Source organism: Hordeum vulgare, chromosome 5H, assembly GCF_904849725.1.
Source record: "Hordeum vulgare subsp. vulgare chromosome 5H, MorexV3_pseudomolecules_assembly, whole genome shotgun sequence".
NCBI classification, from domain to species: domain Eukaryota; kingdom Viridiplantae; phylum Streptophyta; class Magnoliopsida; order Poales; family Poaceae; genus Hordeum; species Hordeum vulgare.
Window position 1 is genome coordinate 200,190,414 of NC_058522.1, and position 15,997 is coordinate 200,206,410.

The following is a 15,997-nucleotide window of genomic DNA, read 5'->3' on the forward strand; positions in this document are numbered from 1 at the left end:
TGCGCCATTAGTATAGCCCATGGTGCTCCATTAGTATCTGGTATTCTGACATATATATGTTTTGTTTCAAAACCACAAATTCAACAGCACATAACATATATATCAAATATATAATACATAATGTGCCCAATAGTTTTACTGATCCACAACACATAACATATATGCAAAGTTGCATAACAAATTTCATGATCCATATATCAAAATTCCATAGCATCCATACATTCAAAATTCCATAGCATCCATATATACATATAGTTCCATAGCGTCCATACATACATAGCTCCATAGCAAATATAATACACAACGATACAACCCAAATCTATAGGGCAGTGACAACAGTAATCCCAGCCTATAGATCTTTGACCCCATTCAGAAAATGGGTTCAATTTCATTGCTTGTTCTTTGGATACCTACCACGCTTGTTCAGATCGTTCTATGCCACTGCATATGCTGCTCAAAGGTCAAAAGTGTCGGAAATGACCGAGGACCAACATGATTCCGAAAGACATCATTTTCCAATGCAGAATTTGTTGAATATGTTGCTCAAACAGAAGGCATGCAAACCAACAACCAGGCAACCAGACATCATCAACAAAATTGTTGAGAAAATGAAACTGATGGTACCTTATCAATCATGACACATTTGATAAGTTTAGTGTCATCTTCAGTCCACCCATCAACTGCACTTATTGTCATAATAACCATACTAGCTCCCAGTGCAGCAGTCTCTGATCGTTCTACACCTGGTTTAGAGCAAAACAAAAGATAAGCGTCAAGACTAACAACACCATCACCATTATTCAATATACAAAATTAAATATACTAGTCGCCAAGCCGTGCATTCGCGCGGGCTAGTTTGATAACCTATGTTATAAAATATGGAATTCAACTTTTAATTTCATGGAGTAATGAAATTGAACGGTCCCGCTTTCTATTTGGAAAGTTTCATCTTGTCTTATCATTGAGTTTAACATATATCCTTATCATACTAAAAATGAAAAATGTATATGAAGTAACATAATAGAAATGAATCACCTACTAAACAATGCACTCTTTAGATAAGAAATCAAACTATTTATTGAAAATTTCACAATATATTTAAAATAAAATGTTATTATTTTCCTTTGACCTATGACCTATTCTGACCAAACTAAACAATTTACTGTATATAGATAATGAGAGAGCATCACAGAATCACACAATAAATACAATTTGATGGTTTACTTTTCAAAAGAGAATAGATATCCATGTAGACATTAGAGACAATTATTATGTTAGGTAGTTTACTGTTCCTCCTCTTTTATCATATAAAAATATGAAAGCCTATTCGCGAACGGATATAGTGAAAATTACACTATAAAATAATGCATAAAGGAAATAGACTTGTCGTCAAGTGGTTGCACTTTTGTGCATCCCTTTGGTTGTGTATTGCTCTAAACATGCCCATTTTCATTATATTTATCATTTACTAAAATGAAAATGCTCAAATCTATTGTTTTAGCATATAGAGAAAAGTAAAATGGTGTTGGCTCTTTCTTGAATTCTGGTGAATTTGGACACCAAACCGAATTTATAATCAACACAATATTTACCAAAATACCAGTTTGATATTACAATAATAATAATTTGACAATGCACATGCCTTATATCCATTATCTTCGACCCTATATATGTAGTTACTACAAATTAGCATGCATATTACTATAAAAAAACTTTCAACTTCTAATACCAGAATACAACGGTACATATGTATATGAGCTGAGAAAAGAAAATTAGACTCAGATTATTGCACTATTTAACTTCGGCTCCATGGCATCCAGGAATTCGTCTTTCAATGGACTGATATCATCCAGCTCACTAAAACTTGAAAATCATATCCCATCAAAGTGTGAGAAACAGAAGAGACTGAGAAGGATGTGATTTACAAATATGGACACAACACATAATGATATCATTAAGAAAATTTCTTTCTACGAATACCATAATGTATGAGACGCTTCTTGATCCCCAGCGAGCGTACCATGCCTATTGATCTCCATGTGGACTGTGGACATAGCTCCCAACACATCCATGCATTGTAGTATAACCGTGACCATCTTCAATAGTGGACGACACGGGTGCTGGTCTCTGGCAGTCAACATCACATGTAACTGTAGTTTCAAGGACCATTGTAGGTTCCAACAACGAACAAAAAACAATATTTTGATGCTAGTATCTTACACATATTGTAAGAAAGTCTAGCTTCAGAGTAGACTGGTTGTGCCATACCAGGTTGTCGGCAAAGGTGAAGGGCTGCCGAAATCGGAATTTTGAACTGGGTGGTAGATGATGTGCATGCCGTGGAGGACTGATCAACAACATGTTGGTACCTAGGCAAACACATTAGTGGTGGCATGTCAGTGAAGAGAAGCTAGGGGGTCCTTAACCTTTGTGGACGCATGTATGAGGCAAACTAAAACCTTAGGTCTACCATCTATATATGCTCTAATATATAAAAGAACTACTATGTGAAATTATTCACTCTTGAATTAGCCAAAGATTAAGATTGCACGCGTTGGACCTGCCACAGCGGGTCTAAAATTGCATGATTGTAGTGCTATTTCCCACAATATTGGCAATATATCATGTGATTTAGTAAAGGGAAAATAGCGCTGAGGTCAAGGCACAATAGCAGCGATAGCGGTCATACCACACACTATTTAAAGCTACTGTATTAACTGATCACTTATCCCTAAACTACAAACTGTAATCAACTGTCCCAAAGACGGGGCCGCCATGTGGTCATCAAAGTAACCCTTTGCAGCTACTTGGACAGAAGATTATTAGCATAGGCATTGCATATTGGCTAGCTACCGAGTTCGGATCCGTGCTATGGTCCTACATTATCTATAAGATTACATGAAGAAATAAGTTGGCTACAGATGTTACAATCTCATGTGTGTGGGTACTCAGTTTCTTACCAAATCTGAACATAAACATTATCTTGGCACACACTCCAAACATGTTCCATTTTCTAATTTCAACCATGCAGTATCAAGGTTGAAGAAATGCATACTTCGGATTAGGTTGGAAGAAGAGAAACCAAAGAATAGGTATACGATGGAGATGCATGATTCTGGCATCGTCATGGTGATAGCTTGACTCTTGTCAGAATATAAGAAGGCACTGCCTGCACATAACAGAAGCAAACATATGAAAGCTCCACCAGATTGATCCTCCCCCTGCTAAAATGGTTTATAAAGTTCAAGGGTACCATTTTATATCCATTCTGTAAACCTGGACGAGGTGAAGAACTAAAAGACAATTGAAGCTCTAACTTCAAGTGTATGATTTAATAATACCGGGGTGAACAGAAAACAACAAACAATGTTAGCAAAACAGCGAGCATATCCACTAGAAAAGAGTGCAAGCATACCATAATGTAGTCAGCTATCAACTCCAAATTCTTGGCGCCCGACAGACCTTCAAGAAACACACAATCATCTCTGCGATGGCACACCACACATAACTCATGACCACAATATCCACAGGAACCATTTAAGATATATCTATTGTTTATCAATGCGGCTTCTAGTCATGATCGGATGAGTGCAAGTCCCTGCTCGATCGGATGTACCTGCAGTAAATAGCAAGTCTAATGCACTAGAGTGTGTATGTAATGTATACAAGAGTGTAAGTACGTACCCGAAGCCGTGCTTGATGTAGTAGGGGAGGTTAGAGAGGGTGGTCTCGTTGATGTCGAAGACCCAGACCTCCTTGCCGTTGGCGGCAAGCTTGAGGGAGTCGACGTAGGCATATTGCTTCTATTATAACCCAGCACAAGACATCAAGACATACTAATTTGAACAGAACCGGTCTTTCTGGATTAAAATAGCATTGAAATGAAATGTTATGGCACCAACTTCAGAATTAAGAACATGGGATAGGATTTACCTCCCAGCACCAAAGAGAAAGATTCGATTCATCTTCCAACACATCAGCATCGGGGCTAGATTGTCCGAACATCATCCTCTATCCAATGAGCAGGACTGAGCTGCGGACCAAAGTGACAGAGACACCCTCTGTTCCCTTGAGCTTCTCAAATGTATCATCCACCAACTTGGATAGCCCAAGATTGCTCTCCTCCAGCAAGCACCCAATCATGGCATTGGTTGACAGGTTTCCACCACCATCGATCTGCATCTTGTGGCCAGAAACCTCCTTGAAGTACTCCAACAAGCCCGCGAGCTCCTTCCGGCAGCCGGCAGCAAGGGCCTCCTTCTCCGGAGCGGCAATCACAGGGCCGTTGGAAGCCCTCTTCCGCTTCAGCATGGTCAAAACGTGAAGAGAGATAACTAAGACTCCGAGATTTGATACATAGTCATTACTATAGGGCAATCATCTCCAAAAGTGATCAAAATGAGTGGAGGAGCGCTATATTTGTGTATACCAACTAACCCTTAAGGTAAACTGCTTTAGAACACAGCATGATCACTTCAGAAGCATTCATCATCAAACACTATAGGACGAGGCAAGCAATCAATTATCATGACTCAATTCATAGGACACTCTACGCAATCCAATTCCATGATGTAACTGAAATCCTACGGAATGGGTGACGCGTGATGTGTATACCTTGACAGAGGCGAAGAGGTCAGCGGGCACCTTTCTGCGATGCCCCTCGATGCTGGCCCTAACGTTGCGCGAGATCTCGAGAAACTGTAGGTCTCATGCGCGATTGAAGACGCCGTAGACCCCGGGCCTAGGGGGCAGCGCGACCTCGTCGGGCAAAGTCTGGGTGGGCTCCTGCGGGATGGGGACGGGGGACGCCTCGGAGAGCTTATTGAGGGCGGAGACGGACAAGAGGGCGCGGGGCACGCGGCAGAGTATGGGCGGGAAGCGGATAGTGCGGGAGGATGGGGTGGCCGGCGCGGGGAGGAGACGGAGGGAAGCGGCGGCGGCCGTGGAGGTGGTGGAGGTGGCCATGGGGAAAGTCATGGTGGCGCGGCTGAGTAGGAGAAGGAAGGCACGGGAAAAGAGGAAAATGAATAGAAATCTAGGGTTCCTTACCGGCGAAAGGACTCCCGCGCCGGGTCGCAGCCGCTGACCGTCGAGGACGCCGCCTACTAGGGGGAGAACCAAATTCCTTCCCGTGGAGGCGGCACCCGCGCCTCGGTGCAGATCCGGGCGGGTGGGGGGCGAGGCCGCGCAGGTCCGGAGATCCGTCGATGGGTGGGGGCGAGGCCGTGCGATGGGGATGCGACCGGCCGACAGCACGAGGGAGGGGCTGGGGGTGGAGAGAGAGAGTGGGCACGGGAGAGAGGCACTGCCGGTTAGCAATGGCGCACCCCCGAGCGGTGCGTCATTAGAACTTTTTTATAGCAATGGCGCATCTCCATGCAGTGCGCCATTAGTAATCTTTTTTTAAATAGCAATGGTGCATCCCAGAGAGGTGCGCTATTAGTAATATTTTTTTTGGATAGCAACAGCGCACCCCAGAGAGGTGCGCCATTAGTAATTTTTTTTGGGATAGCAATGGCACTCGGGGGGAGGGAGGGGTGGGTGGTGCGCTCAGCCGATTCCGTTCGGGGGAACCGAGCGAGGAGACAGGGGAGGGTGCGGCGGGTCGGCGGCGGCGGTGGAGCGGGGGAGGGTGCGGGGGGTCGTCAGTGGCGGTGGAGCAGGGGAGGGTGCGGGTGGTCGGCGGCGGCGGTGGAGCGGGGGAGGGTGCGGGGGGTCGTCGGCGGCGGTGGAGCGGCCGGGGAGGGTGCTGGGAGTCGTCGGCAGTGGTGGATCGGGGAGGGTGCGGGGGGTCGGCGGCGGCGGGGGAGGGTGCGGGGGGTCGGCGGCGGCGGTGGAGCGGTGGCCATTAGTAGTTTTGCAAAAAAAATAGTAGTGGCGCACCACCGACAAATGCGCCAGGTTACTAATGGTGCACCAGCTCGTGGTGCGCCATTAGTAGCTTTGCAAATATATATATATATATATATAGTAGTGGTGCACTGGGTGAGTGGTTCGCCATTACTAGTTAAACTAGTAATGGCCCACTCTGTCCCGGTGCGCCATTAGTACTTTTGCAACAAAAAAATTATAGTAGTGGCGCACCGAGTGTGTGGTGCGCCATTAGTGTCCATCACACTAATGGCACACGTGCACATGGTGCGCCACTACTATATAGTAGTGGCGCACTACTTGTCTGGTGCGCCATTAGTGTCTATATCATCTATAGACCTTTTCCTAGTAGTGTAGTAATGGTATCTGGGGAAATGATCATCTTGCCTGAGATCCCGCTTGGAAGAAGAATGACTCCGTGAAGTAGACGAACCGATGTAGTCGAATGGGTCCTCACTTTCCGACACGCTTGCGGAACTCTATCGAGACGGAGGAAACCGGAAACAAACATCAACACAGATATACACCGCATGATGCAAGACACATATGATGCATGAACGATCTAATGCAAGGCATGACAATCACAATAATCAAACACTACACATTAAGTGAAGCTCGATATGCAATGAGTTGCATATCGACGAAATTCCACGTTTAATTATTTAGTTCACTCCCGTTTAGGTACACGGCTATATTAAATGTTATTAAACATGGCACGAGGGTGAAGCACAAATTAATCTACCTAGCTAGGCATTTTAAATGAGACCGGAAATGACATATAGCATCTCCGAAATGACCCCACGTATTAAATCTTAATTCTGTCAAGATTTGTCCTAATCACATTTTAGGTTTGTTAAACGGCAAAACAAAGTGGTTCACGTGATTCTACTCGTCGTTCTGGTCCATTTACATATATGGCACATCTCCAACGGAGCTACGGACAAATAGTTACGACCTAAACCGTTTTCAACATGTCGACACGCAAACCGATGCAAACAGCACACTAAACAGTTCTAATTATGCATGAGAGTTGGAAATTATTAACCTACGTGAAAATCTAGTCAAGCTACAAATTTGAATCACTCCAATCCGATGCACGGTTTAGAAACTACGCTCGTTTGAAAAACAAAGCTTTTCTTGAAATTAGCAGAGTCCGTGTAAATTGGAAAATAATTCACACGGCGTTAAAAAAAAGAAGAATGGACCGAATTGCACTATTGTGCAGTGGCCGAGGGCAGAAATCGGCCCAAGTGGTGCTATGGTCAAGAGAAAAAATAAACTCAGCAGCAAAAGAATTGAGACCTCCATGCGATTCAATCCCGGGACCTCTCTGGTGGAGACAAAGGCACCAACCAGTCCACCTACGTAGCAGCTCTGATAAGATAAGGGTTTAGCAAATATAAGGGCGCAAAAGGTACCAACTTGAAGCAAACCAAAACAACACAGAAAATAGGGGTGAGTGGGATTTTATCCCAGGATCTCACGGGTGAAGTTGCAAGGCACTGCCATTGCGTTGTGCACAAATATTGGTGAAAGTGAGAGCGGTTATCTATTAAACATTAGCCCTACGGCAGGGTGCAAGAAACAAATACGAGGCAAAACTGAATTAGCACATCCAGGATTCGAACTAGGGACCTCGTGGTTGTAACCACGACGGAGCAACCACACCGTCTATTGCATCTGTTGTGGCAAAACTTAATGGCCGCTCGAAATAACCCTTGCAGCAAAAAAACGGATCAAGAAACAATAAAGCTTCTGGTACGGGACTCACAACGGAGATCAGAGGCCAACGGCCATGTCGATGCAGGGGACAGCCACGGGAACATGGCAAAGGGCCTGGCACGACGCGGGGGTGGTTGGGAATGGAACGGGAACGCAAAATTCGTTGATCCCGGCACAGAGCGACGGGGTCGGCCAGATCCGTCCACGGGAGGTCAGCCTTGACGTCCATGGCGGCGATTCAGGAACTCCTCGGCTGTTCCTGTGGGTCAGAGAAGAGGGAGAGAAAGAACGTGAGGGAGAGAGGAAGGTAGGCAGAGAGATGGAGAGGCGGAGGAAGGGCGATACAAGGGGTCCAGCCTGGTCAGCCTGCTGGTGGAGATCCGAGGAGGCCGGTCAGCGAGGTGAGGTTGGGGGCTCCGGCCAGCACGGCGGGAGCTGCTACTCCTGCTTGCTGCGGGGCTACGGGTAGGGGGACACGTCCACGGGGAGAGGAGCCGCGGGATGGATTTGGCTGCGGTTTTGCTTGGCGGAGAAAATGAGGTGGGCGGCGGCGGCTGCGGGACAAGACCCCTAGGAGTTAGGGTTTGTTCCTAATTAGGTAGGGATGCTCTATAAATATAGAGGGTAAGTTAGATTAGGGGTTATTTGGACCCTCCAATCTAAATCAGACGTTTGAAAATAACTAGGTTAGGTGGTCCGATGAACAAATTGATGATGGTTTGCGGTAAAACGGGGTTGATCCGGATCCTATGGTCACGACCGCCGGGTTCGGGTTCCGGGAGGTTCCGATCTAGGTTGTGGGCAGGTCTGTGCACTGTGCAGAGGGGCTAGGCGGGGATGAGAGGGAAAACGGGCGACCCGGCAACGTATTTTAAAACACCGATAAAACGTCCGACGATAGTCCGAATACGGTGTTGCTACGGTCAACCGTTCGGGTACCATACGGACTCAGATTGCGACGAAATTTGACAGGCAGCCTAACTATAACTAAACACGACCGCAAGCCAAGTTTCAACCCAATTAGAGAAATTTTTATACACACTTTTAAAAACAGGTTTTGACGATGCCGCGGGCGCGTGTGTGTGTGGTCGGGCTCAGAACGGACAACGACGAGAACCGGCAACTACTAACGGATGCAAGTTTGTAAACTGGCGGCAACGGGATGCCGATGCAATGCTGATGATGCACATGATGCAATGATGATGCGACAAATAAAATAAACACACGACGAAGACGGAATAAAGGGGAATCTTCTGGGGCGTCGGCATCGGGCTGTCACAATATATAGGCGAAAGACCTAGGGTAGAGGAGGTCCACGGAGCCCACAAGCCTGGGAGGCGCCCCCCCCCCCCGGCCATGGCTAGGGGGCTTGTGGGGTCACTGGTGGCCCCTTGCCTTGGTTCTCAAGTCTCCCGATCGTCTTCTGTTTCGGAAAAAATCTTTTCGGAAGTTTTATTCCATTTGGACTCCGTTCAAAATCCTCCTTTGAAAAGGGTTAAAAACACAGAAAAAACAGGAATTGGCGCTTGGCACTGAGTTAATAAGTTAGTCCCAAAATAGATATAAAAGGAATACAAAACATCCAAAGTTTGACAAGATAATAGCATGAACCATCAAAAATTATAGATACGTTGGAGACGTATCACGGGGCTAGGGGCCTCTCAGGCACACTGCTCGTGCGGTCAGGCCCTAGGCCATGCGAGGAGGTCGCCTGGGTGGGTCCCACCTCCTCCGGTGCCCTCCTTTGGCCTATAATTAGAGTCCCAATAGGAAACCCACACAGACTTTCTGGAATCACGAATTTCTCCATCGTTCCGCCGCCACAACGCTTCCAATATTGGGAGTGTCACGAGACCTCTTCCGGGCACCCTGTCAGAAGGAGGATTGACCTCCAAGAGCTTCTCCACCGCCATGGACGCTTCTCGAACGTGTCGTGAGTAGTCCTCCTTGGACCATGAGTCCATGCTACGGCAAAAAAAAACATTTCCCGACAACGGCGCCAAAAATCCTTCTGCTGCTGGCTATGCCTATAGGGATTTCCTTGGCAAATATGCAAAGGATTCCCCCGGGGCCTTGGAGCCTTGCGTTGGTGTTCCCTTGAAGAGGAAAGGGTGATGTAGCACAGCGGCGGTAAGTATTTCCCTCAGTTTGAGAACAAAGGTATCAATCCAGTAGGAGGATCGCGTCAAGTCACAAGTACCTGCACAAACACAAAGAGCTTGCACCCAACGCTATGAAGGGGTTGTCAATCCCTTATAAATTGTTTGCAAAGTGAGAACTGAAAGCAAAAAGTAAACAAAGAGAAGTAAAAGTAAAAGCGGAGATGATAGTTGTGAATAGACCCGGGGGCCGTAGTGTTCACTAGTGGCTTCTCTCATGAAAGCAAGTAGACGGTGGGTGAACGAATTACTGTCGAGCAATTGATAGAACCGCGCATAGTCATGACGTTATCTAAGGCAATGATCATATCTATAGGCATCACGTCCAAAACAAGTAGACCGATACTTGCCGCATCTACTACTATTACTCCACACATCGACCGCTATCCAGCATGCATCTAGTGTATTGAGTTCATAAGAATAGAGTAACGCCTTAAGCAAGATGACATGATGTAGATGGACAATCTCAAATCTATGATGAAAGCCCATCTTGGTACCCTTGATGGAAACAACATGATGCGTGCCTTGCTGCCCCTTCTGTCACTGGGAAAGGTCACCGCACGGTATGAACCCAAAACCAAGCACTTCTCCCATTGCAAGAATCATAGATCTAGTTGGCCAAACAAAACCCAAGACTCAGAGAGACTTACAAGGAGATACCAAATCATGCATATACATCATGGGACCTACAGTTTCTCGAGATCTCGCGCAACGTTAGGGCCAGCATCGAGGGGCATCGCAGAAAGGTGCCCGCTGACCTCTTCGCCTCCGTCAAGGTATACACATCACGCGTCACCCATTCCGTAGGATTTCAGTTACATCATGGAATTGGATTGCGCAGAGTGTCCTATGAATTGAGTCATGATGATTGATTGCTTGCCTCGTCCTATAGTGTTTGATGATGAATGCTTCTGAAGTGATCATGCTGTCTTCTAAAGCAGTTTACCTTAAGGGTTAGTTGGTATACACAAATATAGCGCTCCTCCACTCATTTTGGGTTAAGGAGATCCACAATTCATCGGATCTCGACAAACACACCACCAAAGAGGATTACATCGGATAGATCTCCATGAAGATCATGGAGAACTTTTTATTGAAGATACAAGAGAGAGAAGAAGCCATCTAGCTACTAACTACGAACCTGTAGGTCTGAAGTAGACTACTCACGAGTCATTGGACAGGCAATGATGTTGATTTAGAAGCCCTCCAGCTCCAAAGTACCCTCCGGCAGGGCACCGGGAAGGGTCTCTAGATGAGATCTCGCGGAAACGAAAGCTTGCGGCGGCGGAAAAGTGGTTTTGTGGACGCCTTGATTTTTTCTAGGATTTTAGGGAATATACAGGCCAAAGAGCTAGGGTAGGGGAGCTCTAGGGAGGCCACAAGCCTCGTGGCCGCGCCCCCCTTGGCCACGGCCACAGGGCTTGTGGACTCCGTGTGGGCCTCCTGCCTTGGCCCTCAAGTCCCCCGATCTTCTTCTGTTCTGGAAAAAAATATTTCGGGGATTTTATTCCATTTGGACTCCGTTCCAAAATCAGATCTAAAAAGAGTCAAAAACACATAAAAAATAGGAACTCGCACTTGGCACTGAATTAATAAGTTAGTCCCAAAAAAGATATAGAAGGTATAGAAAACATCCAAAGTTGACAAGATAATAGCATGAAACCATCAAAAATATAGATACTTTTGAGATGTATCAAGCATCCCCAAGCTTAACTCCTATTCGTCCTCTTGTAGGGAAGTGATAAAGAATGAATTTTTGATGCTTTCATGCTACCTAGCATAGATGTCCTTTGTAACTCCTCTTATGTGACATGAATGTTCAGATCCATTAGATTCAAAACAATAGTTTTCTATTGACGTGGAGACAATAATACTTCAAGCAAACTAGCAAGGTAATCATGAACTTTCAAAATAACAAGGCCAAAAGAAAGTTATCCCTACAAAATCATATAGTCTGGCTATGCTCTATCATCCTTGCACAACGAATTTAAATCATGCACAACCTCGGTATTGGCCAAGTAATTGTTTTCACACCTTTACTTTCTCAAACCTTTTCAACTCTCACGCAATACATGAGCGTGAGCCATGGTTTTAGCACTATGAGTGGAATGGAGTGTGGTGGAGGTTGCAAGGCAAACAATGAGAAGATGGTCACAATAACTAGGCATATCAATGAGCTATGGAGATGCTCATCAATAGATATCAATGTGAATGAGTAGGGATTGCCATACAAATGATGCACTAGAGCTAAGAGTATGTGAAAGCTCTTAAAGAAAACTAGTGGGTGTGCATCCAGCTTGCTTGCTCACGAAGACCTAAGGCAATTTTGAGGAAGCCCATCATTGGAATATACAAGCCAAGTTAAAAGATGAAAATTTCCCACTAGCTATATGGTGGTGACAAAACGAGGGACTCTCAATCATGAAGATCATGGTGCTTAATAAGCACAAGTGTGAAAAGGAGATAGTAGCATTGTCCCTTCTCTCTTTTTCTCTCATTTTTTTTGGGCTCTTTGGCCTCTTTTATTATTTTATTATTTTATTTATTTTTGGTGGGCATATTTGGCCTCTTTTTGTAAATGGGCTTCGCTCGCCTCTTTTATTTCCTCACATGGGACAATGCTCCATCAATGATGATCATCACACTTACAACTCAAAACTTAGAGCAATGATGACTCTATATGGAATGCCTTTGGTAGTGTACCGTGACAATGATCTAGCATGGCATAGACATCAATGGAAACATCATGTTAGCTATCTTATGATCATGCAATGGTAATGTAGAAGCTATGACACATGTCATGGTGGTAGTTGCATGGCAATATATCTCGCAATAGCTTTGAAAAAAGCCATAGTAGGTAGGTATGGTGGCTATTTTGAGGGAGGCTAATGGTGGGTTTTATGCACCGGCGAAAGTTGCACGGCACTAAAGAAGATAGTGATGGTGGAAGGTGAAAGTGCATCTAAACCATGGACTCAACATTAGTCATGAAGAACTCATATACTTGTTGCAAAAGTTTTAGTAGTAATCGAAACAAAGCATTCAACGCATACTCCTAGGGGAAGGGTTGGTAGGTATAAACCATCGTGCGATCCCGACACCTACACAAAGGATGACAATCAATAAACTAATCATGCTCAGACTTCATCACATAGCGGTTCACCATACGTGCATGCTACGGGAATCACTAACTTCAACACAAGTGTTTCTAGACCACAACACCTTACTAGTATAACCTCAATATTACCACAACCACAACTCAAAACTAATTGAGATGAATCAAACTTCTCTAACTACTCAATGCACATGAAGGTGGAAGTTTCCATATCCCTTTGGATAACTACCCCTTTTGAGACTAATTTCATAGCATAGATCAACTACCACGCCACGCACTGCCGTGCTCCAAAAGATAGAAGTGAAACACAAAGAGCAAAATCAACTAGCTCAAAAGATATAAGTGAAACACATGTGAGCTTAATTGCCTAACCAAAGGATATAAGTGAAGCTCGACAAAATCATGGTGAGTGCATGTCTATCTCTCTAGGTATGAAGCAAGGAAGATTGTGACACAACAAAAATAAAAGACTCCTACGATACAAGACGCTCCAAGCAAAACACATAACATGTGGTGAATAAAAATATAGCCCCAAGTAACGTTACCGATGGATTGAAGACGAAAGAGGGGATGCCTTCCCGGGGCATCCCCAAGCTTAGGCTTTTTCGGCATCCTTGAATCAACTTGGGGTGCCTTGGGCATCCCCAAGCTTGAGCTCTTGCCACTCTTTATCTCTTTGTCCATAAGAACTTCACCCAAAACTTGAAAACTTCACAACACGAAACTTAAACAGAAACTCGTGATATCATTAGTATAAGAAAGCAAATCACCACTTCCTTAGGTACTGTAACAAACTTAAATTCTACTTATGTTGATGTTGGGTTACTATACATTCAATCTTCCATGGCTAATACCCCCCGATACTATCCATAGTTTCATCAAAATAAGCAACCAACTCAACAAAAACAGAATCTGTTAACATCAGACCAGTCTGTAGCAATCTGTATACTTCGTATACTTCTGGCACTTCCAAAATTCTAAAAAATTACGACAGTCTGAAGAATTTGCGTGGAAATCAGCAGAAAAAAGAATCAACTCAAAATCTCTTACAGAAAAAAAACGAAAATTCTTTTCGTGACCAGAAAGTTTCTGTCTTTTCCAGCATGATCAAACGATCATCCCCAAGACCAATCATAACGGTTTTACTTGGCACAAACGCAAAAGAAACACAAAAAACACAATCATACCAGAATTATGAGTGTGTGAAAAACACAAAACAGAAAGAAAAAGGATAGATTCGTTGGGTTGCCTCCCAACAAGCGCTATTGTTTAACGCCCTTAGCTAGGCATAAGGTGATGGAATCACGTATAGTCATCTTTGGTGCTCAAACCATAAGTAGCCCTCATCATAGATTCATAAGGCAGACTTATTTTCTTTCTAGGAAAATGCTCCATGCCCTTCTTTGGAGGAAATTGAAATCTAATATTCCCTTTCTTCATACTGATGATAGCACCAATAGTCCTTAGGAAAGGTCTACCAAGAATAATGGGACATGAAGGATTGCAATCTATGTCAAGTACAATGAAATCCACGGGTACATAGTTCTTATTTGCAACAATAAGAACATCATTGATCCTTCCCATGGGTTTCTTGACAGTAGAATCCGCAAGATGCAAATTAAGAGAACACTCTTCAATCTCATGAAAACCAAGAATATCACATAAAGACTTTGGAATCGCGGAAACACTAGCACCCAAATCACACAAAGCATTGCATTCATAGTTTTTGATTTTGATTTTGATAGTAGGTTCCCACTCATCATGAAGTTTTCTAGGTATAGAGACTTCTAATTCGAGTTTCTCTTCAAGAGATTTCATCATAGCATCTACGATATGTGCGGTAAAGGCTTTGATTTGGCTATAAGCATGTGGAGAGTTTGCAATGGATTGCATCAAATAAATGCATTCAAACAAGGAGCAACTATCATAATTGAATTCCTTGAAATCTAAAGTGGGAGTTTCATTACTACCCAATATTTTGATTTCTTATACTCCACTCTCCACACCTTTATCATCAAGATAGGTGGACTCCGAATCATTGGGGCGTTTTTCAACCAAAGTGGATTCATATCCAGCCCCTTCATCAATAGGTTTGACACGCGAAAACTAAGATTCAAGAGGAGTCACACCAAGAACTTTAAGATTTTCGTGATTTGCATCACTAGAACGCACCCTTTTAAACCATTCATGCCCAGCGCCAATTTGGGCGGTTCTTTCTTTGCTCTCATTCATGGAGACACGCATAGCTTTTAAAGTTTCATCCAAGTTAACCTTGGGAGGAGCACATCTAACTTTAAAAGCATCAATATCACAAGACATCCTATCAACGCTCTTAGCCAAATCGTCTATTTTGAGTAGTTTTTCCTCTATGGATGCATTGAAAATCTTTTGGGAGTTGATGAACTCTTTGATATTACTCTCTAAATCAGAGGGTAATTTGTTGTGATTTCGATAAGTGTTGTTGTAGGAATTGCCATAATTGTTAGAGGAGTTACTAGGAAAAGGCCTAGGAACATAGTTTCCTCTAAAAGCATTGTTGTTGCCAAAATTGTTCCTACCAACAAAATTAACGTCCAAACTAGCGTTGCTACTCTCAATCAAGGAAGATAGTGGCATGTCATTAGGATCTAAAGGAGCATTTCTACTAGCAACCAAATTCATCAACTCATCCATCTTAACACTAAGCGAGTTAATTTCTTCTATAGCGTGTACCTTTTTGCTAGCAGGTGACCTTTCAGTGTGCCACTAAGAGTAGTTGGTCATGATATTGTCTAGGAGTTTTGTAGCTTCTCCTAACGTGATTTCCATGAACGTTCCACCTGAGGCGGAGTCCAAGATATTGCGATAAGAAAAATTCAAACCAGCGTAAAAGATTTGTATAATCATCCACAAACTCAAGCCATGAGCGGGACAATTTCTAACCATTAACTTCATCCTCTCCCAAGATTGTGCAACGTGTTCATGATCAAGTTGCTTGAAATTCATGATATCGTTACGGAGAGAGATAATCTTAGCAGGCGGAAAATACTTGGATATGTAAGCATCTTTGCACTTATTCCAAGAATTGATACTATTTTTAGGCAAAGAAGAAAACCAAGTTTTCGCATGATCTCGCAAAGAGAACGGAAAA

General features: G+C 44.0%; 1 pseudogene; it reads right to left on the bottom strand.

Annotated features, from left to right (window-relative positions):
- Positions 1 to 228: 228 nt before the first annotated feature.
- Positions 229 to 7,822, bottom strand: LOC123396495 (annotated as a pseudogene).
- Positions 7,823 to 15,997: the final 8,175 nt, after the last annotated feature.